The sequence below is a fragment of the Sceloporus occidentalis genome, unplaced genomic scaffold (assembly GCF_023333645.1).
Source record: "Sceloporus occidentalis isolate IW3139 unplaced genomic scaffold, rSceOcc1.0.p SCAF_7, whole genome shotgun sequence".
Classification (NCBI taxonomy): domain Eukaryota; kingdom Metazoa; phylum Chordata; class Lepidosauria; order Squamata; family Phrynosomatidae; genus Sceloporus; species Sceloporus occidentalis.
This window is the reverse complement of record NW_028316987.1, coordinates 78,393,660-78,420,254: the sequence shown is the minus strand read 5'-3', so window position 1 is coordinate 78,420,254 and position 26,595 is coordinate 78,393,660. Positions and strand designations below refer to the sequence as shown.

Here is a 26,595-nt window from a genome sequence, read left to right as displayed (position 1 = left end):
CTGTTGACAGCAAAATAAATTAGCATGATAAACATAATTTCTCAAAAACAGCTAAGTCAAAACAGATGGTTTAAAATATTTTGGCAGGGCCCATTAGCCTAGGTTTACATGTATGTGGTGGCATTAGTTCTGCTGATGGCATATGGTGCCTATTTATGATTTTCACAGCGAAAACGCTCTCATCTCCAGCTTCACTGGGAAAAGAGAGGGTGAAGAGTTGTGTAGCTTTTATTATTCTATTACTTGCTAATTTGTAGCAGAAGAAGTGGAGAGGGGGACACGGAGAGAGGAAAATGGTAGCCTTAGCAATAATTCAGGAAAGAGCAAAGGGAAAGTGAAGGATAATGACATGTTTGTACATTCCAGCAATAGGTCATTATTTAATGTTGTTTAGCTGCAACTTTATTTTTCTTTTCCATCATATACCATACAGTGAAGAAGATAGTTCCCAGGCAGAATAATACTTCTCAACAACATTAACATTTCATTTACATGCGTATTTCTGGTACTCAGAGCCCTTTGCATATGTTTTCAGTGCTCCTTACAGCCACACCACAAAGCTATTCTGCTGCCTTCAATATCAGAGGTGGTAGCAATATCTCTCAGTGTACCAGTTGTTGAATAAAGTGAAAAAGAGAGTTGGAATTGCACTCAACAATGAGTTTTATTGATTAGTCAAATGACCATATCAACAAGGAATTGCACTCAGTTCTTCTTGTGGGCTTCACATGGATGCATCTAGAGTTGCCACAGTGAAAACTGGATACAGGTCCTGTACCTTTAATGGTTGTGTAGAATATGGTATAGTGGTTTGAGCACTGAACTATGGAGACCAAGGTTTGATTCTTGGCTTCGCCATGAAACCCACTGGGGACCTTGGGCAAGTCACATGCTCTCAGTCTCAGGGGAAGGCAGTGGCCAATCTCCTCTGAATAAATCTTGTCAGGAAAACACCATGAAAGTTTTGCTTCAGGATCACTGTAAGTCAGAAATGTCTTTGAAGGCACACAACACACGCACAGGAGGAAATTTCAGCAGGTGACGTTTCAGCCATTCATTCCGTTCACTCTGGCAACCCAAGTCATATAGGTTGACCAATGCATTGGAAACAGAATGCAGGTCTGGCCCAAGATATTTTGCCACCAAAGAGAAAGGGCAAAATGGCACACACACCCATACACAATTTCATATGGAAAAGCAGGCAGCTGAGTCTTACTTCAACCAGATAGTGCCTTCCATTAAATTTTCAGACAGACAGGTTAATGTGAAGATTGGCTGTGTAGTATATTCAGCTGTTAGGAGTGAGCTAGGAGGGCCTAGGACAGGGGTGGGCAACTGTGGGACTCTTTGGAGGCTGAATGTACTATTAAAAAAGGAAACAAACCAGAGGGGGTGGCAATACAGTTCTGGATCTCAAAAATTGGTATTTTTGCACCTATAATGGTACAAAGAAGCCTTGAAACCTATTTAAACAACAAATTTGTGCATCTGGAGGCTTCCAAAAGCCGCAGTTTACTTTCTTTTGGGGCCAGAAGAAGGTTGACCCAGGTATTTTGGAGGTCTGAAGGACCACCAAAAAAAAAAAAAAAAAAAAAAAAAAAAAAAAAAAAAAATCCTTGCAGGCTACATGTGGCTCCAAGATCAAACTTTGACCACTTCTGGCCTATGATGGGCTCCCATAGCTGCTTGCCAGCATCTATCTGCCAAGTTGGTTGCCCCATTTTGCTGAATAATCCCTGATCTTCAGGCTGATCCAATATGCAGGGTCACCAGATGTTGTAACTGCAACGGTTGAAATGTAAGACATGACCTGGAGGAGGTGGACTAAAAGTCATGATTTATATGAGTGTTTTTAGCTTTTATTTTGTAATGTCCTACCTACATTATTCTTGAACACTCAACATTTTGCTATGCCTTGTTCTCCTTTGTGGTGCTGACATCTGGTCTCCCTGGGTCACCCTCAATATGGGTTTTACTTCTCTCTCTCTTATTCTTCACAATTTGCAGACAGGGTGTCTGTGTGCTGAGAACGATATACAGTGGCCTCCTTATGTCCACCTAGCAGCTTTGAGATGAAAGGCATCCAAGACTCAGGGTCTGTGACCTGGAGGCATGTGATGTATTTATCTTGCCATAATTCAACAGCTATCTGGACCTGGGCAGTTCCAGGAGCAGTGGTACCATCAGGGCAGGACTTTGGACCACATATCCAGAAAATAGAAAGATCATGCACCTCCCCATCCTACAATATGGCAAGGCTGGCTTACAATATTTGAATCAAGTAATTTACGTGGCCATCTATTCCTACATTATAATGGTTCCCCCTGATCACCAAGCATCCATCAAGTATTGTAATTTTTAGATTAACATAAACCTTTCCCCTTTTTGATATGAAACTAGGAAAGGCAACTGTCAGTTTTATTTCTCCCTTATTTTAAAATAAGGGTTTGTATAGCCCCAAATCAGCCTTTTCTGTTGCTAATCCAGGTATAGCAGCAGAATCTTCAGGTACTCTTAAAAACCTCAAGCTGTATGCATCCAGGATTACCCATACAGAATGGCTGTCAATGATTCTCCTAGGAGCAAACTCGGAACAAAATCAATAGAGTTGTAATGAAAGCAGTAAGAAGAACATTTAAGACGTCTTAAATAAAAAAGTCAGAAAATCGCCCCCCCCCCCCTTGAGGTTCTGTTAAAAAGAATCTGTCATAAATTATTAGTAAAACAGTATTTAATTGATGTTTAATGGTTCTCAATATATTTCAAGTGACCATCAGCAAGTTAGTTTTTGACGTTTATTAGCTGCTATTAAATACCAATTTAATGGCGATATTTTATTTTTGATGTAAAAATATGTCAGGTTGACACATTACAATGTAATGGGGCTTTGGGGTGAGAGAATTAGGCTATTACCCAGTAGGTGTTTTGGCCTCATAACATGAAGTAATATAGTTTTGAACAAAAAATTGTTTGTGCTTCTTGGTTTTCATAATGTGTTGTAAAAACTGGAAATATGGAATGATTTTAGCACTAATAATGTTACACTTGCTGATAGAGTCTGATGTAATTTCTGGTGTTATCACTGGCTAATAAAAGGAGGATGTATGGTTAAATGTCACGTGCTAGGATTTTTCACTAACCCACTGAGAAGTGCAGTGTATTGTACGCTGTGAAGTGTCCCATGTCCAAAGGATTGCTTGTACATGTAGAGTTAAGTGTGTTTCATCCAAACACTGAGAGCCAGGAGACAGAAGGCAGAAGAAAATTCAAATATACATCACTGCTCATATTCAAACACATAGCTGTGTTAGTCTGGAAAATCAGTATGCAAAGGGATCTTGTAGCAGCTTTGAGACTACGTGAAAGAAAGACATTGGTAGCTTGAGCTTTCATGAACTTGAGCCTACAATCACTGTGATCATTATGATGACTGCTCATAGTTTGCCTGAGAATGTCATGAATGTCAAGTACACCAATAGCAAAAAAGTAGATGTGACCATGTAGTCCCAGCTGCTTTTTTTATTGAAAAGAACAGTGTGAAGCAAGTGACTAAAATTTAGGAGTACTGACCAGGAATCCTGTTGGTAACATATCCCTACTTCTCCTGGAGTTACATACAGGCTTTTACAGGCTTCCCTCACCTTTTGATGCCTTACTTTCCAAGGCCTTATTTTTTCAGTGCTAGTAAATTACAGATAAGTTCCATTAATTCAACATGTGTTCCGCTTCTTTGTCAGTTCTTACCTACGAGGTTCGGTTGAGGCTGCTTCCATTCATGTGTGTGTGTGTGTGTATAGTGTGTTAATTTAGCTTTTGCATGCATTCAAAAGTGACATATAGTGTGTTATTTATGTTCTGTTATATTGTGATATGAAAATACATGAATTTGCAAGCTTTAAAAAACCCAGAATTCCACTTTTCAAGCATTCCACTTTCTGATGATCCATAACCTGTCAGATAATCAGGAGCATGATCAAAAATCAAAATGCTCTTAATAGATTAGAAAGCTGGGAACAAAACTAACAAATTTAATTTCAATAGGGAGAAATGTAAGGTACAACACTTAAGGAGAAAAAAACAAAGAAATGCACAGATATAGGATGGGGGACACCTGGCTTGACAACAGGTTATGTGAAAGGGATCTGAGAATCCTAGTAGACCACAAGTTGAACATGAGTTAACAGTGTGATGCTGCAGCTAACAAAACCAGTGGGAGTCTGGGCTGCATCAATAGAAGTATAGTGTCTAGATCGAGAGAACTGATAGTACCACCCTATTCTGCTTTGATCAGGCCTCACCATTCTGGGCACAAAAATGAATGTGGACAAGCTGGAGAGTGTCCAGAGGAGGGTGACCAAAATGGTGAAGGGTCTGCAAACCATGCCTTATGAGGAGAGCTTAGGAAGCTGGGTATATTTAGCCTGGAGAAGAGAAGGTTGAGAGGTGATATGATATTGAGGATGGATCAAGCTTATCTTCTGCTGCTCCAGGGACTAGGACACAGAGCAATGGATGCAAACTATAGGAAAAGAGATTCCACCTCAACATTAGGAAGACAGTAACAGCTGTTCAACAGGGGAACACACTCCCTTGGCATGTGGTAGAGTTTCCTTCTTTGTAGGTTTTTAAACAGAGCCTGGGTGGCTATTTGTCTGGGATGCTTTGATCCTGTGTTCCTGCATGGCAGGGGATTGGACTGGATGGTTCTTAAGGTAACTTCCAACTCTCCAATTCTCCGATTCTATGATTCTATATCCATTGTGGAAGGAGCTGAGCAATCTGGTGTGGGAAGGCTGAGGAGATACATGTCTGCTTGCTTTTTGCAGGTGGCTTACACTTGCAAACTCCATCCTGCTTGATGTAGCATCTCAGCAAATGTTTAAAACCTGTGTGGGTGACAATGTCAGACAATACTACCACTGTATGTCTAGTTCTGTATGAGTTCTTCAAGAAAACATCATTCTGTCCTGGGGCAGGAGGGTTAGGAACCCTATAGGTGCAACCAGGGGTTATTTTTGGATATGTACTTTTGGACACAATATGAAAGGAGGTATCTATTATGTCCTTCCATCACCTGGCACAACCACAGCTTGATAATGCTGGGGCACATGCCCCCATTGTCACTGAGTAGCGAAGAGGCAGGTAGCATCCAGGTATCAACTTGCTGCAACTGTACAGCCAAGAAAAAGGAATAACCTTTGGCGCCTGGATCTCCAATATATTTGGCTGTTATTTTGTCCTGTCCAACTATAGCTGGATAGTGCTTTTGTAATCCCTGCCTTCATGGATTGCTTCAGCAGCAGCAGCAGCAAAATGCAGTTATAACAAGGAAAGGGCTGTTGCACAAGGAGTTTCCCCAAGAAACTGTACCAAGTGAACAGTTGTGAAATCCAACTGTTGGATTCCAGTCATTATAATGGAAAGAGTGCAGTTGTGACTAATGCAACAGAGATTAGAGAGCCAGTGTGGAATAGTGGTTTGAGTGTTGGACTACAACTTTGGAGACCAGGGTTTGATTCTCAGTTCAACCATGAAACCCACTGGGTGACCTAGGGCAAGTCACATGCTCTCAGTCTCAAGGGATAGCAATGGCAAACCTCCTCTGTACAAATCTTGGCAAGAAAATTGATGATAGGGTTGCCATAAGTTGGAAATGACTTGATGGCAGGCAATAACAACTGGGATTAATGTCATTTTTGTTGGTGGATATGTGATGGCTCAGTAATATGTACAAATCATTAATTTACATGTGTACAAATTAACTACTGAATCATCATTAACCTTGATCCTGGATGCAGGTTCAAGAATCATAGACTCAAATCATAGAACCATAGAGTTAGAAGGGGCACCATAGGCCATCAACTCCAACCTCTTACTCAATACATGTCCATACAAAGGGCAAATATTTGTGCCTCACGTCAAACTCCCATGCTTATATTTGGGATATACTGTGAGGTAGAACACATGCTTTGCATTCAGAAGGTCACAGGTTCAGTCCCCAATCTCTCCATTTGAAAAGATATCATGTATCAGAACTGAGGAAGAGCTCCGCCTGAGACCTTGGCCATAAGAAGAAGAGGCCTGCCGGATCAGATCAAAGGTCCATCCACTCCAGTATCCTGTTTCCCACAGTGCCATCCAGATGTTTTCATGATGCCTGAAAGCATGGCATGAAAGAAAAGAGTCCTTTCCTACTCTTTCATATTCAGTACCACATTGCTGTTGAAGCTCAAGGTTCCTTTTAGCTGGACCAGTGGTTGAAAAACTTCCCTGTTTGGACTACAATTCACAGAATTTCCCAGCCAGCATGGCAACTGGGATTCTGGGAGCTGTAATCCAAACAGGGGACTTTTTCAGTCTTTGTAACAGACTCAGTTGGAGAGTTAACTATCACTAAAAAAAAGAAAAAAAAGACATCCATGATCTCCCCATCAGCCTTAGTTATAATGAGAACCTTTTCCTCTATTCAGATAGCAGAAACAGGCAGATATGTGTGCATGTTTGTGTGATCTGGACTTGGATCAGATCAGTGATTATACTTGGATCATAGCAGTTACAATCCACCCTACCTCTTTAGGCCAGGGATCCACTCTGGATCACACATTGTTTTTTGTTTTTTTTTTAATTTCTCAGAGGTTACATGCATACATGCATCTTCTTGGGTGTCTCCAAAAGAATTATTTTGGACTTGAATTCTGGAGTTCTGTTTCTCAGAAATGATATATACAGGCTTGATCCCAGTTTTGAATTGCCCAAGCCCTCTCAGCTGCCTTAAGTGAGCTAATAAACCCCCCTATTTAATATTGATTGTGGGTGCCATCCTGGGACCCTTGCAATTTGGGTAACATGTAGCACAATGTTGCTGTTCTATATGGGGGTTGTGTCACCTACACTATGTTAATACTATGTTAAGGGGATATTAGATTGAAGCCAATTTATATCCAATTTATGCAGGCATACAAGATATGTAATGCTAAAAGAAGTCAAGAAATTATGATGATAATAATTCTATGACAGTCATGTTTAATTTATCTGGTCCTTGTAAATGACTTCCCATCAAGGACAGGGCTCTAGGGAGTCAGGAATCGAGAGTTTGCTTGAAGAACGTGCTGCCATGGAACACATGTTCCTTTCCTAAGGCATCAGAGGTTTCAAAAAAAGTAAAGCTCTCATTGTGGATATGATTAAATGATTTCTCTCTTTGGGTGAAAAATCTAAATCCCCTTCCAGAATCCATTATGCATCTGATCAATTGCATGTTTTTCCTGTTGAACAATGAATACACCTTTTACTTCCTCCGTCGTTGCTGTCCAGCGATCAAAAGGACAATAAAACTTTCCAATTGATTAGCAGTTGAAAGATAGGTCTTAAGGGAAGTGTGTTGACCTCCTTCAGATTGATAGTTATGGGGAGTCCCTCTGTTGGAAGAACAAGATGACTGCGACATGAGGCAAGGAGGAAACATGCGCCAAAACCTGCGTAAGAATTGGCTGAGGAGCAAAGCCCCATCCCCCCACTGCGGTAACTTTTTCCTAATTGAGCAATGGCTTCTACAGAAACGTCAAGCATTTTCCAAGCAACCCTCCAGGTGAAGTCCCTTGATGTGCGTATCTGAAAAAGCACTTAAGCAGCATAGCAGATGTCAGAGTTTCTGGGATTTGTTTGACGTTACTGAAGTCACAGGTGATCCTGCTGGCAAAGTGTTCTGGCCTATGATGCTAGGTACTGGTGGCAAACTGGAGGATTTCATCACAGTTTCCCAGAAAAACCAAACCAAATGTAGCAGCTAATAAAGAAAGCTAAGCGAAGGCAGATTAAATGAGTATGGGCCTGATGAGCATAATTGAAGAGCAGTGTGAAATCAAGATTCAAATTGATTGATTTATCCTGCTGGTTTTGTACACATACAATGTGCTTACTCATTATTTAATGTAATGATTTGGTCCTCCAAGTTTTGAACTTCAGCTCCCAGAATCATTGACCACTGGCACTGCTTGGAGCTGGTTTCTGGGAGTTGAAATCCAAAACATCTGAAGAATCAAAGTTTACAAACTACTGCTTTAATAGAAGTACAGGCAATGCATGCCCTCCAGATGTTTTGGGCTATTGCTCCCATCAACGCATTTCAGCATGGCCAAGGGATACAAGGGATTTGAGACTGAGCAAAAAAAGTTGTGGCATACACTTTTGTAGACTTGGTCTGCTTCCTCATATACATGGAGTGAATGGGCACACATCTTAGAAAGTAGACCAAGTTTGCAAAAACATATACTACAACTCTCATTTTTCTCGCAAAGATGCTACACTTTCCCTTTGCATACTGATATTCCAGTGTAGTGTAGTGGTCTGAGTGTTGGATTGTAGCTCTGGAGACCAAGGTTCAATTCCCTGCTTGCCTATGAAACCCACTGGTGTGGCCTTGGGCAAGTCATATGCTCTCAGACTCGGGGAAGGCAATGGCAAACCTCCTGTGAATAAATCTTGTCAAGAAAACCCCATGATAGGCCTTAGAGTCACCAAAAGTTGGAAATGACTTGAAGGCATACAATCACAACAACAAATTCCAGACTAACGTGGCTATGTCTCTGAATTCTACCCACAACTGGATGTATAAGAAAATGTTCACATACTTTTGACACCAACAGGATTCCAGATATAATGTAACTGCCAAACTCTAAAACATCTGCAGGAGTCTAAGGAATGGAAGCAAAATCAAGTGAAAGCTGGGCATTTTTATTTTATTTTTGTTAGCATTCCCAAATGAGGTCTATGGGAGCAGGAGAAAGTCCCCTCATCACAATTCCCAGATCCATATCTGTCATGATGAGTAATTAAACAGAAGGCTGTGCTCAGGTACATGTTCACAGTGATTGTCCTACTATGCACAGTGCAACAGGGTTCTTGCAAGTAATATCTGTAGAGGAGGGATGATGCAACTTGTTCTCCACTTTTATGTTGATACTCCTCTTGACTGAAAGTACAGCCAACTTTTTGTAAGGTCACTGTTGGCGAGAGCCAGCAGTTAAGGTTTCAGTACAAGAGATCTGGTTGTCTTTTGTGCTTTCTAGACATATAATGTGTAGCACTCATATCTATAAAATGTTGCCTGGCAAAAGTTTTTCTCCAGACACTTCTGTCTATTGACAACCTTGACTGAGGGAAGCAGCCTATCAGTCATCCCCACAACGATTAGTCTTTAAACCGCACAGTTTGCATCTGTACAGCAAATCTTTGAAAATATCTGCCTCCCCCTTGGAAAACAGCAAAATGAGTACTGAACATGCTTGGTAGCCACAAAGTACTGTCGAAAAACCAAAACAGAAAACAGGATTAGAAATGCAAATGAGTATCATGGCAGCCAATGTGTCTGGCTGGTATCCTGAGGAAATGAGGACACACTACAACATTTTGTAACAGATCTCACTTGCATTTTCTGATATACCTTCCTGTTCTATGCAGTTTCCCCTAAACTGATGAAATCTCTGCTTAAGATGATCTGTTTTCTGCTGGTGTTGTCTAAAGCTTTGGGTATTCAACTGAGTTTTGATTTCATATTGCATTATGGGCAGCAAATTCGTGAAATGGAATGCACGTTTGGAAAAGTTCCTGCATGAAATTGGAAAGAGATGAGCCACAAGATCTAGGGGGAAGAATAGGCATATTCCCAACAACCTTTGGAACAGGGAAAGAGGGAGAAATATGACAGCTGTGGAGTTGGCAAATGAAAATTATATTTTCCTTCAAGTTGGCCATCCGTCTCAGCTTCTACAGTGTGTGTGAAAGTCTAATAAGATTTTGGATTCAGTGGTTCATCTCTCATTTTCTTCACTTTGTAATTACTTTGTTCAAAAGAGAAGTACCACATAATGCCAGCAAGCTATAAGAAAAGTACAAAAGACATGCTTGGTCATCAGAAAGCCAGGAGGAAGATAAGGCTTTGTAAATAATCAAAAAACAACATTTGCCAAACTTTGTTCCAGATTGGATAAGTCTCACTCTCCAGAAATCAACTACCTGACCTTAAATGTTGGGGGAACCCTGACAAAGTCATCAGGTGCAGATTTGTGGAGTATAATTCCCAGGCCCATTCAGCATTGCCACTGGCCATGTTACTTTGTGTGTGTACACAATAGCTTGGACTACTACTCCCAAACTATCTCTCCCCCAGCTATGGCCACCTGGGTTTAAGGGATTTGTAGTCCAAAGGTTACCTTTTCCTAGCTCTGGAAAGATGGTGCTTGCAGGGATGTTGTATGTTGATAAGCAGCACATTCATAATTCCTCTCCCCCTTTCTTTGGTTGTTCTGTGACTGAAAATGCCTTCCAGTTGTGGAAACTAAAGCCCTATGCTGGTGAATCAGAAGGGGAGGAGCACCGGGATTTTGGCAACAGTATGACAGTGGGTTGTTCTGTTTAGTGTGTCAGATATGGATGGATGGAAACCTGTCCTGGGGCATCAGAAGACTCTCAAAAATGTAGCAATCCCCTCCACAACAGCTGTGAGCCAGAGACTCTGAGAGCTGATGCATTCCAGATGAGGTCTGCCGGTGATTCATGGACAGCACATGCCAAGGGCTTGCATTTCAGGAGAGGCTTCAGAGTGAAACAGTTGACATGGACACGTTGACGTGAGCTGCCTTCAGTGCCTGATCCCAGCTGTTTTCTTCCTTCTTTTCACCAATCTCTTCCTGCATTCTCTAGGCACCACTTCAGGGAGTTTTTGCTTCCCTTCTGAGTCATAACCTGCAATCCAAGTTATGTTTTCTTGGAAGTACATCTTACCAGTTTAAGGTCATCATTTCCACGTAACTGTGTGTAGGATTTCATTTCTGCAACAACCAGGCGTTCCCATTCTTTCTTTTTAAAAATAATAATTTGGAATTTCAGATCCCAGATTTGATGTGCATCAGAATATGCCTCATGATTCTTTTGATCTCCCCTCGGTTGTCTCGAAGGCTTTGGTATTCAACTGAACAGCTCAGTGGGAAACTGCTTGTAGCTCTCCTTCAATTTCTTAGAACTGTGGCTTGAAGATTTTCCTCCAGTGGTTTCTTTCATGCCTTTGGCCATAGTGTGACATAGTTGAAATCCAACAGGAAAGACATCATTAGTGGGATTTTGTATGACTGCTGCTGTACAAAGCATGGGAACTGTCTTGGGGAGGGGAGTTACCACAGAAACCAGAGCTTGGGAGATGTTCTCTTTAGGACTGCAACCCCCCAAATCCCCCATTTGGTGGATTCTGGTAATTATAGTCCAAAAGAGGACATTTTCCAAGCTCTGTTAACTGCATCAGACTAAGTCTCAATCATTGCTCTGTCCAGTGAAGTACACTATACAATGCAGACTGGCAGGGCTTTGCAGGATTTTCAGGCCTTATTACATCCTGTTATTTGGAGATGCTGAGGCTTATAGCTGAAATCTTTGGCATTGTAAAACCTGTCCTTTGCCACTGAGAGGTGGAGAATACTTTGCCAGAGTACAGACAATTTAAAAGCTTTGGTGTTATACCTGTGAAAGAAATGTGTGGTCCTCCAGATGTTTTTGGGTTTCAACTCCCACCATCCCTCACCCACTCCTATGTGATAGCTTTCAGCTATGGTGGTAGGGGGAATTTTGGGCAGTGTAGTCCAACAAAGCACCTTGGCCAAGCTCTGGACTCTTTCCTAGCTTGGGCTGATGAGAGATGGAGTCCAGGAACACAGAGAGGGCCACAGAGTCCCCACTCCTTTCTCCTTTTGCTCTCAAGGAATTGGGAACACCATGGAAACTGGCAAATGGCATGGGAAATCTGACCTCCCTAGCCTTGCCAGACCCTACTAGGTGCTTCTCCACAGAAAGGATATAGTTCTGTTTTCTAAATGGTGCCCTACTGGGCCTCTGAGAAGGGAAATACCTATCTCCTCCACCCAGTTCCTGTCCAACTGTGTCATGCTTTGTCATGAATAGAAAGGGAAATTCCAACCAAGTGTCACTGGCGTTGGCTCTCATCTCTCGAATTACCCTCGACTATGTCAGTGAATTTCTCTGTGGTCCTGCTTATTCACTGGATAACAACACATTCCTGTGAGAGAGAGATAGGCAAATATCTCTGCTCCCAGGCATGTGACTTTACACAACCAATCAGATTCTCTACTTTAGGGTAAGGCATGAATTATTACTACTACTGCTTCTACTCCTACTATTATTGTGTTTACAGCTAGAAAGAAAGCCTCTGTTATGCAGGTTTGACTCCATTCCCAAAGACTGGGATATGACTTCTGGTGTTTATATATCTGTTCTTGAGGCTGGCAAAAAGAGAGAGCTGATAAATAATCATATTTAATCTATCTCTCTGTTATGAATTTACTAGAGAGCCTGGAGGCAAGCAACTTCAGTCATCTCCAGTATGTTGCCAAAACCACTGAGCAACTTAGAGGGCTGTGATGAGGATCATTGTGGTAAGGTATTTTAAACAGTCTCAAACACAGCATAAACACTAATCCTTATCAATAGCATTTGATGATATGTGTGTCTGGTTCTGTTCCCAACTGATCTTCCCTTTTTTTCTCCTCCAGTTGTTAATTGATCAGATCTTAAGAGAGGTTTGGGCATGTCCCAAAGACCATAGCACAGTACTACAGAATTATCAGTTCCTCCAAAACTCTGGAAGGCCCCACCTGCAACACTGTGGAGAGGATATTATTCTTTGCTAAATCAGCTCTGGAAGGAAGCAGTGAGTAATTCTAGCAATTATCTTCCTGATGCAAGAAAGTATTCGAAAACTACACAGTCTTTAAAAACCACCAGCAGTTTCAGACTTATTCTGTGCAAAATTTGTGCATTTTTCCCCATGCAGAAGATTGAATTCTGCACAAAAGACAGTATTTTCTGTAGCTTTTGTCCAGAAAACACTGCTTTCTGCACAAAAAATATGGCAATTCCCCACAGAATAAGTCACCAACAGCAAAGGTTTTTATTAGTCTAGAATTTTTCTCATCAGAGTTTCCCAACTCCTGAGAAACATGTTTTTAGACCTTTCTTTGAATATTTTCAAATGTTCATACCATCCCTACATGTGGCCATTAATATTTGGGAACAGAAGTGATAAGTGGCCTCTTGAACTGTTTTCCTCATGGAAGGGGATTTTACTGATTCATTCATTCTATTCATTTATATTTTACTCCCATACTGGGATTGGGTTTTTTTTTTTTTTTGGGGGGGGGGTGCATATAGAGAACCAATGAAACAGCAGGAAATTCCTCTGCAAAATTGGTTTTTCTTTTTGGTACTTTGCATTTGTATGGGTTTTTTTGTTCTTTTTGCTATGGTTGGAACTTTTTCTATGGGGTGCCAGGGCCTTGGGGAAGTCAATGGGGGTCCCAAAGGCTGCACCGAACCCTCCAAAGGGCTGGATGTAGCTTGTAGGCCTTGTGATTTCTATCCCTGCTTGATTCTTCTTCACCACAAAAGCCTTGCTTGGAGGTCACAAAGGGAGTTCATGCCAAGGAAATCCTGGAGTGGCAAATTGATTTCTGGCTACTTCTCCACTGTCACCTAACAAAAGAGGACAAAAGAAGAGGTGGATGTACATAAAATTTGGGTACGGTAACCTGTAATTGAAGATGCAAATTTAGAAATAGCAATGACAAATAAACGCACAGTACATACTTGCACCATGGGGAAGCCTGTGACTGGCTAAGGATGCAATTTTTCACTAATCTTCTCAAAGGATGCAAGGAGTCAATTTAGCAATTTTTATCTTCCCATGAAAAAAATCTGTGGAATTGACACAGTATTTGATAACTATTTGTGGTTCAGGGCTTTTTCTGTGCAAAATTTACACATATGGGCAAAAGCATTTTCTGCACAGAAAATAGTATTTAACATTGTCTGCACAGATGTGTAAATTGACATGTGAATTTTGCATAGAACAAGTTCTGAACTGTGAGGATTTCATTAGTCCAGGATTCTTCTCATAATTTTTGATATATTCCAAAAAAGCTTTTGAACATTTTTTTTGAATATTTTCAAATATTTTTCCTATCTTCATGAACCATCTGATGCATGTGCTCACCTGCTTAGTCTGCTGCCCAGGTACTAAATGTAGATGGGCCCCTTTCTTTCTTGTGGTTCTTTAACCTTTGATATGGGCTTGGACCGGGCAGGCCTTCTAAATAGGGATAACTGATGCATCCATTTCTAGTGAGCACTAGAATGCTAATAAAACCTTAAATTTGAGATGTTATATTTTCAGACTGTTGTTGTTGTTGTTGTTGTTGTTGTTGTTAGCTGTGCTTGAGTCGGTTCTGACTCATGGCGACCCTGTGGATGGAAAATCTCCAAGAATCCCTATCTTCCATTTCCTTGCCCATATCCTACAAGCCCTTGCCCATAAATCCCTTGATCAAGTCTATCTATCTGGCTTGTGGTCTTCCTCTCTTTCTTTTATCCTCTACCTTTCCTAGCATTATTGTTTTTCCTAGTGATCTGTGCCTTCTCATTATGTGGCCAAAGTACGATAATCTCAACTTGGATCATTTTAGCTTCCAAGGAGAACTCTGGTCTGATCTGTTCAAGAACTCTGGTCTGATCTGTTCAAGGGTTTTAAAGAGCTGTTATTTCAAGAGACTGCAGTCAAGCATGGCAAAAAGGGGACAAGAACAGTGAAAGCAAACAGTAGAGAGCATATTTCTGCTTGCATGCTCATTTTGGCTTTGGGAGATTGCCTCTATATTCTGATAGTTCATCCTTCTCCCAACCTGGGGACTCTCCAGATGGGCCAGACTATAACTTCCATAATCCCACAGCCAGTTTGGCTGTCTGTGGGATTATGGGAGTTATTATCTGGCACATCTGGAGGGCATGGGGTCAGGGTGGGCAGGGTGTGACAGAAGGTTGCTATACACAGGACATAAAAACAGACTCTAGGGGTATTAGCAAGCTTGACAGCTGACAGAGAAGTAGGATGAAGTCAGCCTTGAAGTGAGTTTATGGCCAGAGGAGTTAATGGGCCCAGGCCCGCTTTCTGTTGCTGGGATTGCAAATTCCTTACACCATACAGAGGTGGCCAAGGAATCAATTTAACTTTGGGAGAAAGCCATTTGTAATGCAAAAAGGATTGCTTTTACACAATCCTTTTGCAACCTCTCTCTTTCTTTCTCCTCCTTTGCCTCCTAACAAGAAAATGAACAAAACCATGAAGGGGCTTGACAGAGGTGTTTATCACACGGAGGTTTTTGCAGCTCTGATCCGAAGCCACTGTGGGTCCAACAATGTGAATTCACGTGATAACGTGATGTATTATCACACATGATTGCTTTCTCGGGGGGGGGGGGGAGTCGTTCTAAGGTGCATCCACAATGACTCTGAAGTGACTCCTTATTTTGGTGAATTCAGTAACAAGCGAATTCAAAAAAATTGCTTCTAAGCTCACTTCGATTTCACTCCAAATTGGTCTGGTGTGGAATGCAACTTTGCTTCCATCCTGCTACACCCCCCCCCCCCCAAAACCTCCAAGGTCCCACATTTCCCATGATGCTGTGCTGAAATTTTGCCCCATTTGCTTCCAGTGCTTGGAAGGGTAGATTTAGATGTAGATGACAGGGATGAAGGGAATGAAACAGGAGGCTGGGGGGAAAGATGGGATGAACAGAGGGGGCCATTGGAGGCTGGGGGGAGCAACAAACTCCAACTCCCAGAATTCCATAGCCTTGAGTCAGACAGTTAAAGTGGAGTCAAACCGGATTATTTCCCCAGTGTGGATGCAACCTAAGAGAAGGCAACTGTTACAAAGGGAAGGAGAGTGGACTGGATTCAGGGAGGTGATACTTTAGGGAGCATGGAGAATAGTTATAATAATTATAATAAAAAAACAAAAAAAGTTTTTAAAATAATAATAATAATAATAATAATAATAATAATAATAATAAGTTAGTTTGCTGAGGCACCAGAGCTGTCTGGCAGAAAAGGCTCAGTGTCTGTCAACACTACAGTTCCCAGAATTCCATAGCACTGAGCCAGGATAGTTTGCAGGAAGCAGGTGGGGGGATGTAGGGAAATATGACAGAGAGGGCCCAGGACACATTCTAGAATAAATCGAGTAAAAAATAAAATAAAATAGAAGGGAAGAAGAAACGTGAAGCTGTCATTCACGTGAGGCTAGCATTCACATGAAACAGAAACCAGGAGGAGGAGGAGGGTGTCCCAGGTACTCGCCTTCCATCCATCCCGGGGCTCAGGAAGCAAGGAGGCATGGAGGGAAATCTGACAGAGAGGATCCAGGAGCATGGAGGGAAATCTGAATCCAAAGCCCATAGAAACAGCTGCTGGTTAGGAGGAAAAAACGGACTCCAAAGCCCATAGAAAGAGTGCTGGATGTTTCAGGGAGGAATGGAGGACTGTCAAGGAGGGCACATTTGGATGATGCTGGGAGGGTTTGGGGGGCTGGCAAGGATGGCACATTTGGATGTTTCAGGGGGAATAAAATAGAAGGGAAGAGGAAACATGAAGCTGTCACTCACGTGAGGCTAGCATTCACATGAAGCTGGAACCAGGAAGTGGCCCCCTTCTTCACCCTGGAAGTGCAAAGGTTCTTGATGCATTCAGACCCCCACTGAACATGCGCAAGGGTGCCGATTCGAATCGTTGAATCCACATGGTATGTACTGGTGTGGTAATACAATGTGCACTCAGTCCACTTTGACCCTGTAATTTCCACAATTTCATTCTTCATGCATGATAGTTCATCATGTGAATTGCCTTGGATTCGAATTGACTTTGCTTCTCCTTCACTTTGCATTGGTTCTGGATTTGAGTTCCAGTCTCATGTGTGATAAGGGCCAATGAGTATATAGCAAAAGGAAGATTCCCACTCTTAAAGCATGGATAAACAATGGCTGGCCCCTCCAAACACAATTCCTCTCCATGGCAAAAAGCCACACTGATGAAATTCTTGACATGCTACCAAAGTGATTTTTACTACCCAGTCACTTCACAGACAATTACTAAGGAAGGTAAAGGAAGAAAGTACAAAGGCAGACTTACAACTGGACAGAAAGAAAACAAAATAATGACCGTGGAGGATCTATGTATGTTCAACCTAGACAATGAGGAAATAGAAATAGTTAAGAGCTCCTGCACCTTGGATCAAACATTGATAAGAACAGTGACTGCAGTCAAAATATCAGAAGAAGATTAGGAATGGGTAGGGCGGGTATGAAAGAACTAGACAAGATCCTAAAGTGTAAAGATATACAACTGAAGACTAAAGTTAGAATCCTTCAAGCCATTGTATTCCCTTTTATGCATCTGAGGAAGTAGTTGTTTGTTTATGAAAGCTCATGCTGCCAACTTCTTCCTTTCAGTTAGTCTCAAAGGTGCTACAAGATTTCTCTACATACTGATTCCTAAGTGCTTGAAAATCCAAATCCTTAATGATCCAGTCAATTTCAGTTTGTTGACTGTGAAACTGAGATTGCCATCATTGTCATCATCCTGGTGATCACCATCCTGTCTTTTCCCAAGGCGGGTTACAAATGAAATGACAGTCACAACAACTCAAAAGATGCTGCAGTTGGACAAAACTTACCAGTGAAATTATATCTTAGAGCCACAGGTGTAGGGCCTGCCTAAGACCTGGAAAAGTTACTTTTGGGGGCTACAGCTCACGAAGTCTTCCATTGGCTATCCTCACCGTGAGATTCTGGGAGTTATAGTCCAAAGCCTTTACTTCTTCTAAGCATTGCCATAATTCCAGTAAAGGTCCTGATTCATGTAAGATTGTACAATGGCCTTGCCTAATACCCAGGCTGCAGTATTGCTAACTGCACACATTTGTTTGACCTGTCAGCTGTGGGCTGGAAAAAGTCAGAATCTGTCTTCAGCCTAGGGGTGCAATGTTTACATTGCATCCTTCTAAGTGGTGTAGTGCTCAGCAGAGTCTGTTTCATGGTTGTCACACTGCAAATATCACTCACAATACACCTATCAGGCGAATGTTTTTTCCCCAATGAGGAAACGGAAATGATTGTGTGAGATCAGCCTTCTTCCTGGTGTGTCTCAACAACTGTGGATATAACTCTGGCTTTGAAAAGGACTGAACTAGCACTACGTCCCAAGCATGCTGAGAAGATCTGACCTAGCTACTTAATTAGCCTGAAGCACCATCTGCTGGACAACTCAGAGAATTTCAAGCACCTGGCCCATGCCTGCAATCCTGCAAGGAATAACAGCAAAACTGAGGCCCCTTCTTCAGGTGCACCCACTGTAGCGCAGTAACATCTGGAATGCCAGATGCTTCCCAGTCTTAGAACATTCACAAGATCAGACCAAGAGTTTGTTGTTTTGTGCCTTCAAGTCATTTCCAACTCATAGCGATGCTAAGATGAATCTATCATGGGGTTTTCTTGGCAAGACTTTTTTTTTTTGTCATTGCTTTCCCCTGGGGCTGAGAGCATGTGACTTGCCCAAGGTCACCCAGTGGATTTCATGGCTGAGCTGGGATTCAAACCCTGGTCTCCAGAATTGTAGTCCAAAGCTCAAACCACTACACCATGCTGGTTCTCAGCCCAAGAGTTATAGGAGTGAAAATTAGGCTTCAATTCCACAACTTAAGCTATAAAACAAGAGTGGGAAAACTCATTCTTGCATTTACAGAAGTTCTCAGGGACTAGCTTTGAGCAGGGAAGTGGGATGAAAAATTTCAGCACGTTTCAGCTTGAAGTTCTTTTTTGTCAGTAACATCTCATCCTTTTTAGAATGGGAGAAAACTGTTCAGAAGCCAAGCTAAAGAGTTGTGGGGCTCAGAGGGCCAGCCTGGGACTCAAGGAAGACGAGATTTGGCCCTAGTCTTGAGTTTTTCCACTCTTGCAGACAAAGAAACACATGTTGTTTTTCCCCAAAAGCACAGGCTTTTTGAAATTCTGGTATTATGACTGCTGCTATCAATAGGTGATAGCAGTGCTTTTAAAATTGCATTCTATTTTCTGGCCACAGATCATTGACCAAATGCCCCCACCAGCCAACAAGTGTGTGTATGTGTGGGAGATACAATCTTTTGCTTTGGAGGCAGGGGATTTCTCAAGCTTAAGAGCAGCTTCCATCAGCAATGAGATGTTGACTGTTCCTGTAATATCAGGAAACCCTTACAAATCACCATTTCAGTTACTGCTCTGTACCTAACAGTGGAAGGAGTTTATCACACAAGGCTAGTAAAGCACAAATACAATAGGATAACAGCATATTTGGCAGGTATTTATAGCACCTTGTTGTCTCTCGCCTGTTATTGCATTTCAATTGTTGGCGGAAAGCTCCTTTTCGCTGTCATTTTCTCCCCATCAGTGAAAAGGTGTTCTCCAAGGAATGAAATACAAAGCAGCAACAGGACATGTGTTATTCTCAGCCTGCAACTAGACCTTTACTAGCCTTGTGTGATAAACTCCAAAGTCTTGTTAAGGAAGCAGAAAATGAAAATATATGAAAGGGTAACCTTACCAGGAGGAGGGGCCCACCTGCATGAATACCCCTCCATACCATTTGAACTGAGGACAACAACCAAATCTTGACAAAATGCAGGCTTATGCCTAACACCATCATTTTTCTTTCATTCTCTTTTTAACACCTTTGCCTGATGAAGAAGCCAGTAGAGCTTTCAAAGCTTGCAGCATGTATATTGGTGCATTTTGGTTTGTCCAATAAAGATATCAGTTTTGTGGATTTTGGATGTTATTGTACAGAAAATGAAAGAACCTCTTAAAAACATAAGGAGAAAGGGAAATAGTCTAATTCTATTTCAGTTACCACTACTTGACAGGATAGAATTGTGTGGCACATAAGCAAATAAATACATCTGTGTTTCCAGAGCCAAAAATGCTGGCAGAAGAATCAACAGATATGGGACACCATGTTTTTAAAGTGCAGGGTGAGGAGATAATAATAATAATAATAAAATTTTATTTATATACCGTTTTTCCATTGATCAAAGCGGTTTAACAGCATATATAACATACAATATAAATATTAAAACATGAATATATTAAAAATCCCCCCATATACAAATAACAAAACCATATCTCATGCCAGCTCAGCAGTGCTGTCAGGAGGGGAGGGAGAGCGTACAGAAGTCAGGAGTCAGGGGTATGCCTGCTCGAAAAAGTGTGTTTTCAGCCCCTTCTTAAATTGGTCTAAGGAGGTGGCCGAGTGGAGCTCGCCGGGGAGCGAGTTCCAGAGCTTGGGGGCTGAAATAGAAAAGGCCCTCCTGGTGGTGGTAGCCAATCTAGCCTCCGGAACTCTTAGCATTTGCTTCCCGGCTGATCTGAGTGTGTGGGGCGGATTATATGGAGAGAGGCGGTCCTCCAAGTACCCTGGGCCCAAGCCATTTAGGGCTTTATAGGTAATAACCAACACCTTGTATTGCGCCCGGAAGCGAATGGGCAGCCAATGAAGGTCTTTTAAGACCGGTGTTATGTGACTGGTCCTAGATGTATTAGTGACCAGTCTAGCCGCCATATTCTGCACCAATTGCAGCTTCCGGGTATGGTACAGGGTTGCCCCATGTAGAGCGCATTGCAGAAATCCAAACGAGAGGTTACCAGAGCATGTACTACTGTTTCAAGGTCCCCCCAGCTCAGGTAGGGACGCAGCTGGCGTATCAGCCGAAGCTGATAACAGGTGCTCCTGACCGTCGCATCCACCTGTGAAGTAAGGTGGAGCGACGAATCAAGAAGCACCCCCAGACTGCGTACCGAGTCCTTCACAGGAAGCGTGATCCCATTCAGGACAGGTGGAAATTCCGCCATCCCTGGGCCAGGAGAACCTATCACGAGCACTTCCGTTTTCTCTGGATTCAGGCTGAGTCTGTTTTCCCTCATCCAGCCCATTACCGACTCCAGACAGACAACAAGAGGAGAGATGCCATCCTTGGTCACTGAATCAGTCGGAGACATAGAGAAGACTATTTGTGTGTCATCAGCGTACTGATAACCCCGCGCCCCATGCCTCCGGATGATCTCTCCCAGCGGTTTCATGTAAATGTTAAAAAGCATGGGGGACAAAATGGCTCCTTGAGCGACTCCAGATGTCAGGGCCCTCTTGTCGGAGCATACATCCCCCAGCTGCACCATCTGGAACCTCCCGGAGAGGTAGGATCGGAACCACTGGAGCGCAGTGCCCCCGATTCCCAACTCTGCCAGGCGCTCCAGAAGGATACCATGGTCTATGGTATCGAAAGCCGCTGAGATGTCCAAGAGCACCAACAGGGACACGCTACCCCTGTCCATGCCCAGACGGAGATCATCAACCAGGGCGACCATGGCAGTCTCAACCCCGTGGCCCGCCCGAAAGCCAGTTTGAAATGGGTCCAGATAATCCGTTTCATCCAAGATCGAGTGAAGCTGGATTGCAACCGATGGGAAACTCCAGGCTGGAATTCCTGCTTAGAGGTGAAGTTCACTAAATGCTTACAGGGTGGACTGGTCACAATCTCTCAGGCTACTCTTAACTCTTCAGATAACTACATAAACCAGATAAAGGGATAGATAAATAAAATAAAATAAAATATTTATAGATAGAAACTGTGTCTCAACTACTTTTGGCTGCAAACTCAGGGGCATGAGGAAAGGAAAAGTGCAAGTGAATTTCTGAAACACGAGTCAATATCTTATGACTCACAGAGAGCCTGGGATATTACTATGGATTAATGACTAAGCCATGCGGTGTCCACTATTACCAGGGACAAAATGTAGGACAAATTTGAGACCAAACTGTAGGACAACTGCAGGACAAAACTCTGCCCAAAATGTAGGACCTTTAAGGTCCTCCATTTTTCTTAAATGTCCTACATTTTGGGCTGAGTTTTGTCCTGCAGTTGTCCTACAGTTTGGTCTAGAATTTGTTCCACATTTTGTCCCTGGTAATAGTGGACAATTATGGCAACCCTAGCTGGGGAGTTACATTTTTGGATTGCAGCTTCCAGAATCTCCCAACCGGCATGGGTTATGAGGGTACTTGTATGGGCTTGAGAAGCCATACCCAAAACACACTACACTTTCTTAACCAAGAGAAATGGAAACATCAATGAATTCATGACTTTTCTTGAGCTGGAAGTTCAAGATTTGACCTGGATTGTATCTACACCACAGAATTAATGCAGTTTGTCACCACTGTAACTGCCTTTCCCTTTATACAGAAGCATAAAAGCAAGGAAATTTTAACTCCAGGTATTATTTAGCTATTTCTTAAATGTTGTTTAGTAGCTAAGCAGAGCCTAAGCTGGGCCAGAAAGGATAAAAGAGACGAGGAAAATTTGCTCTCCTATTATTGGAGCAAAATCCTAATTACTTGAATGAATTGCAGACGACAAACCCAACAGCAGAGGTTTCAGTTAGAAGGTGAAATATCACACAAGCACCTGGTGAATAAAAGCAGCTGGATCAATTTCTTTTCTTGTTTCCCTTCCCCTCCCCCTGCTCTCCAGTGTGTTGTCCAATTCATCATTGCGCATACACAGCCCACAAACATTTTCCACTGGAACTCCGGCACTTATGATAAAATGTTGGCAGCTCCCGCTCGGCTATTATAAAAACAACATCTAATTTATGGCACTAGAAAGCCAATGCATTTCTTAACAGCAAGTCACCACTGCCTAGGATGGGCAATAAAAACATAAGGTACAGTGGCTTTCTTCAGTGCTTTGCAGTATCACAGCCATCAATCAAAAAGATTTCCTGCAGTGGAAATTAATGCTGATTAAATTCCATAGCCTAGTCTATTCACAGTCTAGAATGTGTTGACAAACTAGCATTTTCTAGACAGGAGTTCAACAATCAGTTCAAACTGGGGGGGGGGGGGGGGGAGATAGGTTTTAAAATAGCAGGTGCAACTGTACACAAGCCCTTGGGGAAAAAAAGGCACATTGGGAAATTATCCCAACCTGACCTGAATGCTCAAGAGGTTTGAACTGGTGGTGGACTGGGACAGGGATCTTGGGGTTGTGTGAATAGCTTGAGGAACCTTGATCTATTTCATGCAACCCACCTCAGTTGTGTTGTACAGAGAGGCGGGATATAAATAAATTTTATTGTTATTATTATTATAACCCCAGGATCCATTTCCCAGTCCTTCACCACCAGTTCAGACCCTTTGAGCATATAGGTCAAGTTTGGCTATTTGCTGCAGAAAGGAAAACATCATGTTCTCTGTGGAATCACTACAAAAAGAAGAAAAATTAAAAATCTTGATAATATAATGCTTTTCCATATAGAAGCTACCATATATACTCAACTATAAATTGACCTCATGTATATGTTGAGGGCAGGTTTTGGGGCCAAAATGATGGATTTTGATATGGCCTGTGGATAAGTCAAAGGTAAAATTTAGAAGAATAGTCAAAGGATGGAAAGAATGAAGCAAAGACAAATGATACCAAAGAACTTACAAAATTCCAGCAGGCATAACTGTTTGTGCTCATCCTAAAGACTGGCTGGATGAGAGGCAATCGGTGCTTCTTTTCGATGCTCCAAGGAGGGATTAAGTTCTCACCTTTTGCCACGGGATGGTTTCTTTTTTGATAAGAGTTAAAGTACAGTACTTATATAGGCCCATGGATAAGTCAACTCAGGATTTGGGGGTCTTTCTTTTTTGGCTAAAATTTGTAAACATATACTTGAGTATATACAATATATTGTAACCAGACATGGAATACTATTTGTAGTGATGACCACAGTGCATTAAGGATATCAGAAAAGTGCAGAAAATCAAAACAATCAAAAGATTGGAAAAATGGCTATATGAAAAGCCCTGTGACTGTGTACTTACCAACCTGGCCAGTTGGGAGTGAGAGGACAACCCAGCAGGGCTTCTCTTGAACATCTCTAATGGCTTCTTGGGGTGGTGGAACACAACACAGAGCCACTGCTGAGGACCTCAAATTCAGGCCTGATCATATGGGAGGAGGTCGCCTTGCAGACATCATGGCCTCTAGGGCCTTTATGGTTTTATATGTCAAAACAAGTACCTTGAATTGACCTCAGAAGCCAGCAATCACAATGTCATAGGATGCTTTTTGTGGACAACGACCAGAATCCTGTTGCAGCTAGCATAATCCATGGTGGCAGGAGGAAAAGCTGCAGGGTTACATCAATGAAGGAAATAAGGCATTGCAGAAAAAGGATGGAGAGAGCAGGCAGATTTGGTCTGCTGTCCCTTTCCTCTGCTATGTGACCTGGGGAAAAATGCCACCACTGGCGTAATGTAGTCATAGGATCTGGGAAAAGCTCCTCTGTACCACCTTGTATTCGTTGGAGGCAAGTGAAATACATATATGCCTAAGACTCCTCTGGGAATAATCCATAACCCCGCCCCCCAAACTTCCTACAAGGGTGGCCTCAGCCTAGAGGGACCCCCAAAATGGCCATGGTTTGCTAATGAGTCTAAATGCCAACCCACCCCTGACTTCCACCATGCCATCTTTCAAGAGAAGCAAAATGTATTGAATCAATTTTCAGCTCTGTTGGCAGGTGCAGTGGGGTGACACGTCAAGTACTTTCACCATTTTTATTGCCAGATTTTGGCAGGAACAGAGCAGCTAAATTACACCCTTAGGAAAAGCAGACAGATTTAACAGCCCATGCTTTCCTGGCGCCCAGCCCAGAGGGCACTGCACCATCTGAACCAAGGCACCATGCAAAATAAGCAGAGAGCTGGCAGGCACAAAGTCAACCCACAAGGTCTCACAAAATAGACAACAGACCACCACTGGCTGCTCAGATAAAGCCCTGACAAGCCTCAGAATATATATATCTTGTTTAGATCATTACTCCTGGAACCAGAGTGACACAGGGCAGAAAAACTGAATGACATTTTTCCCTTCCCATCCCAAGGAGATTTAAACAGAGAAGTGTATCACTGAAAAGATCAAAATGAAGGGGATAAAATGTTATTGCAAATGTGAAGGAAGGTGGAATGTTACTGCAAACGTCAAATCACTGTCTCAGCACTATATTGGATTACTACATACAGCAAGATCTTAACATTTAGGGGAGTATTCAATATGACCACAGAGTGGTGTGTTCTGAAGGGCACGTGCTCATCATTATAGCCTCTATAGTCATGTCTCCCAGGAAAGTTCAAAAGTTCAGGCAATTTTTCCCCAATCCATATCAATGAACTAGTTCCAGTGTTCCAAAGTTTCATCTTTCCCAGGAGCAAGACTTTTGTAAAGCTAATGGTTTTTAATTACATTTCATGACCACCTTTTGCAGAACCATCCACCTCCAGATAATGTGGATTGCACAGCAAGGATTTGTGTGTGAAGGAGGTTGGAAGTTGATCTCATCATGTCTACTGATCAAAACACCCTGGTTCTTGGACACTCCAGAGTCCTGGCTCTACAACCAAGATACCAAATCGCAACAGGCTGTAGTGGCACAGGTGAACATTCTTCCATTTCCGATTTTTAGTCTACATGTTGAATATCTGTAATGCATGATAATAATAATAATAATAATAATAATAATAATAATAATAATAATAAAAAATTTTATTTTTACCCCGCCTTTCCAAAAAGATGATCAAGGCGGCTTACAAAGGATAACATGGTGGTAACATAATCACCTTCTCTTCACCCCCGCCCTCCAGACATGTTTACTGCTATGCCTGCAAAGACAGAGCACAAGTCTATAATAAATTATTCCATGCTCTAGGAGGGAAGACTCCATAGCAATGCCAAAAGAAGAAGCACAAAAGTAAAAAGCACAAGAGAGCCGAAGTGCTCAAGAGTGTAAAAGAGTAAGTATTTAGGAGAGACAAGTGTCAGAAAAAATCCTAGGCAGGAAATATTCTTGGATAAAAGTCCTCTCCTCTATTTTTGGGAAGGGTAGAGGTGACAATGTGGAGTACAGCCATCCAGGGTCTTGTGGGGAGCAATGAAGTCACCTCTAGCATAGATGAAGAACAGCTGGAGTACACAGCAAGTTGAAACAAACATATCAAATCTTCAGCTATAGGTCCTCTTAGATGCTCAGTTGCAGGGCCTTATTAGAAGGCATATGACATACAAGTTTGCCACGTTAGCAGTATCCAGTTCCCCAAAATTTCAACTGACCTGAGCACATGTCTATCTCCTCAATCCCCTCCCCTTGCTCTGGGCTTTTTGGTGTACTGTTACAATACAACTTGTACAACATTTATTTATATGTATACTGTCATGCTACATACACCTTCATGTTAAGCTAGTGGACTCTGGCGATGAGTGCAGAGGGTTTAAAGCCAGCTCACATCTATCAGGAGCAGCTGTTCTCTTCAGGTAGTTGATAAATAGTAATGCCCAACACTTCCTTCCATGAAGGAACACTTCATCTATGAAGCAGGTCTTCTGTTTGTGCAGCAGTCCGATCCATGCTATTTTTCACTCCCCTCTTCCAAATTGGAAGAGATCATGTTCAAACCAGATAAACTGATGAATGAGTCTTGGTGTGATATATAGTCATCTGTACAAGAAGAGCTTTTCTCAATTCACTGCATTAACACAAGCAATGCCAAGGACAGGGCCAGCACAAGAGACCTTAATGATTAAAGAAAAAGACAGGTTTCTCCTAATTCCATTACAGAGAATCCAAC

The 26,595-nt window shown here is 42.2% G+C and overlaps 1 long non-coding RNA gene across 1 annotated transcript; it reads left to right on the top strand.

The window, feature by feature from the left end:
* The first annotated feature begins 12,042 nt into the window (after positions 1-12,042).
* Positions 12,043-25,369, top strand: LOC149310005 (uncharacterized). The gene is made up of 4 exons (XR_016281859.1): positions 12,043-12,142; positions 12,353-12,440; positions 12,558-12,715; positions 25,239-25,369. It is a non-coding gene; the product is annotated as an uncharacterized LOC149310005 (long non-coding RNA).
* The last annotated feature ends 1,226 nt before the right edge of the window (positions 25,370-26,595 follow it).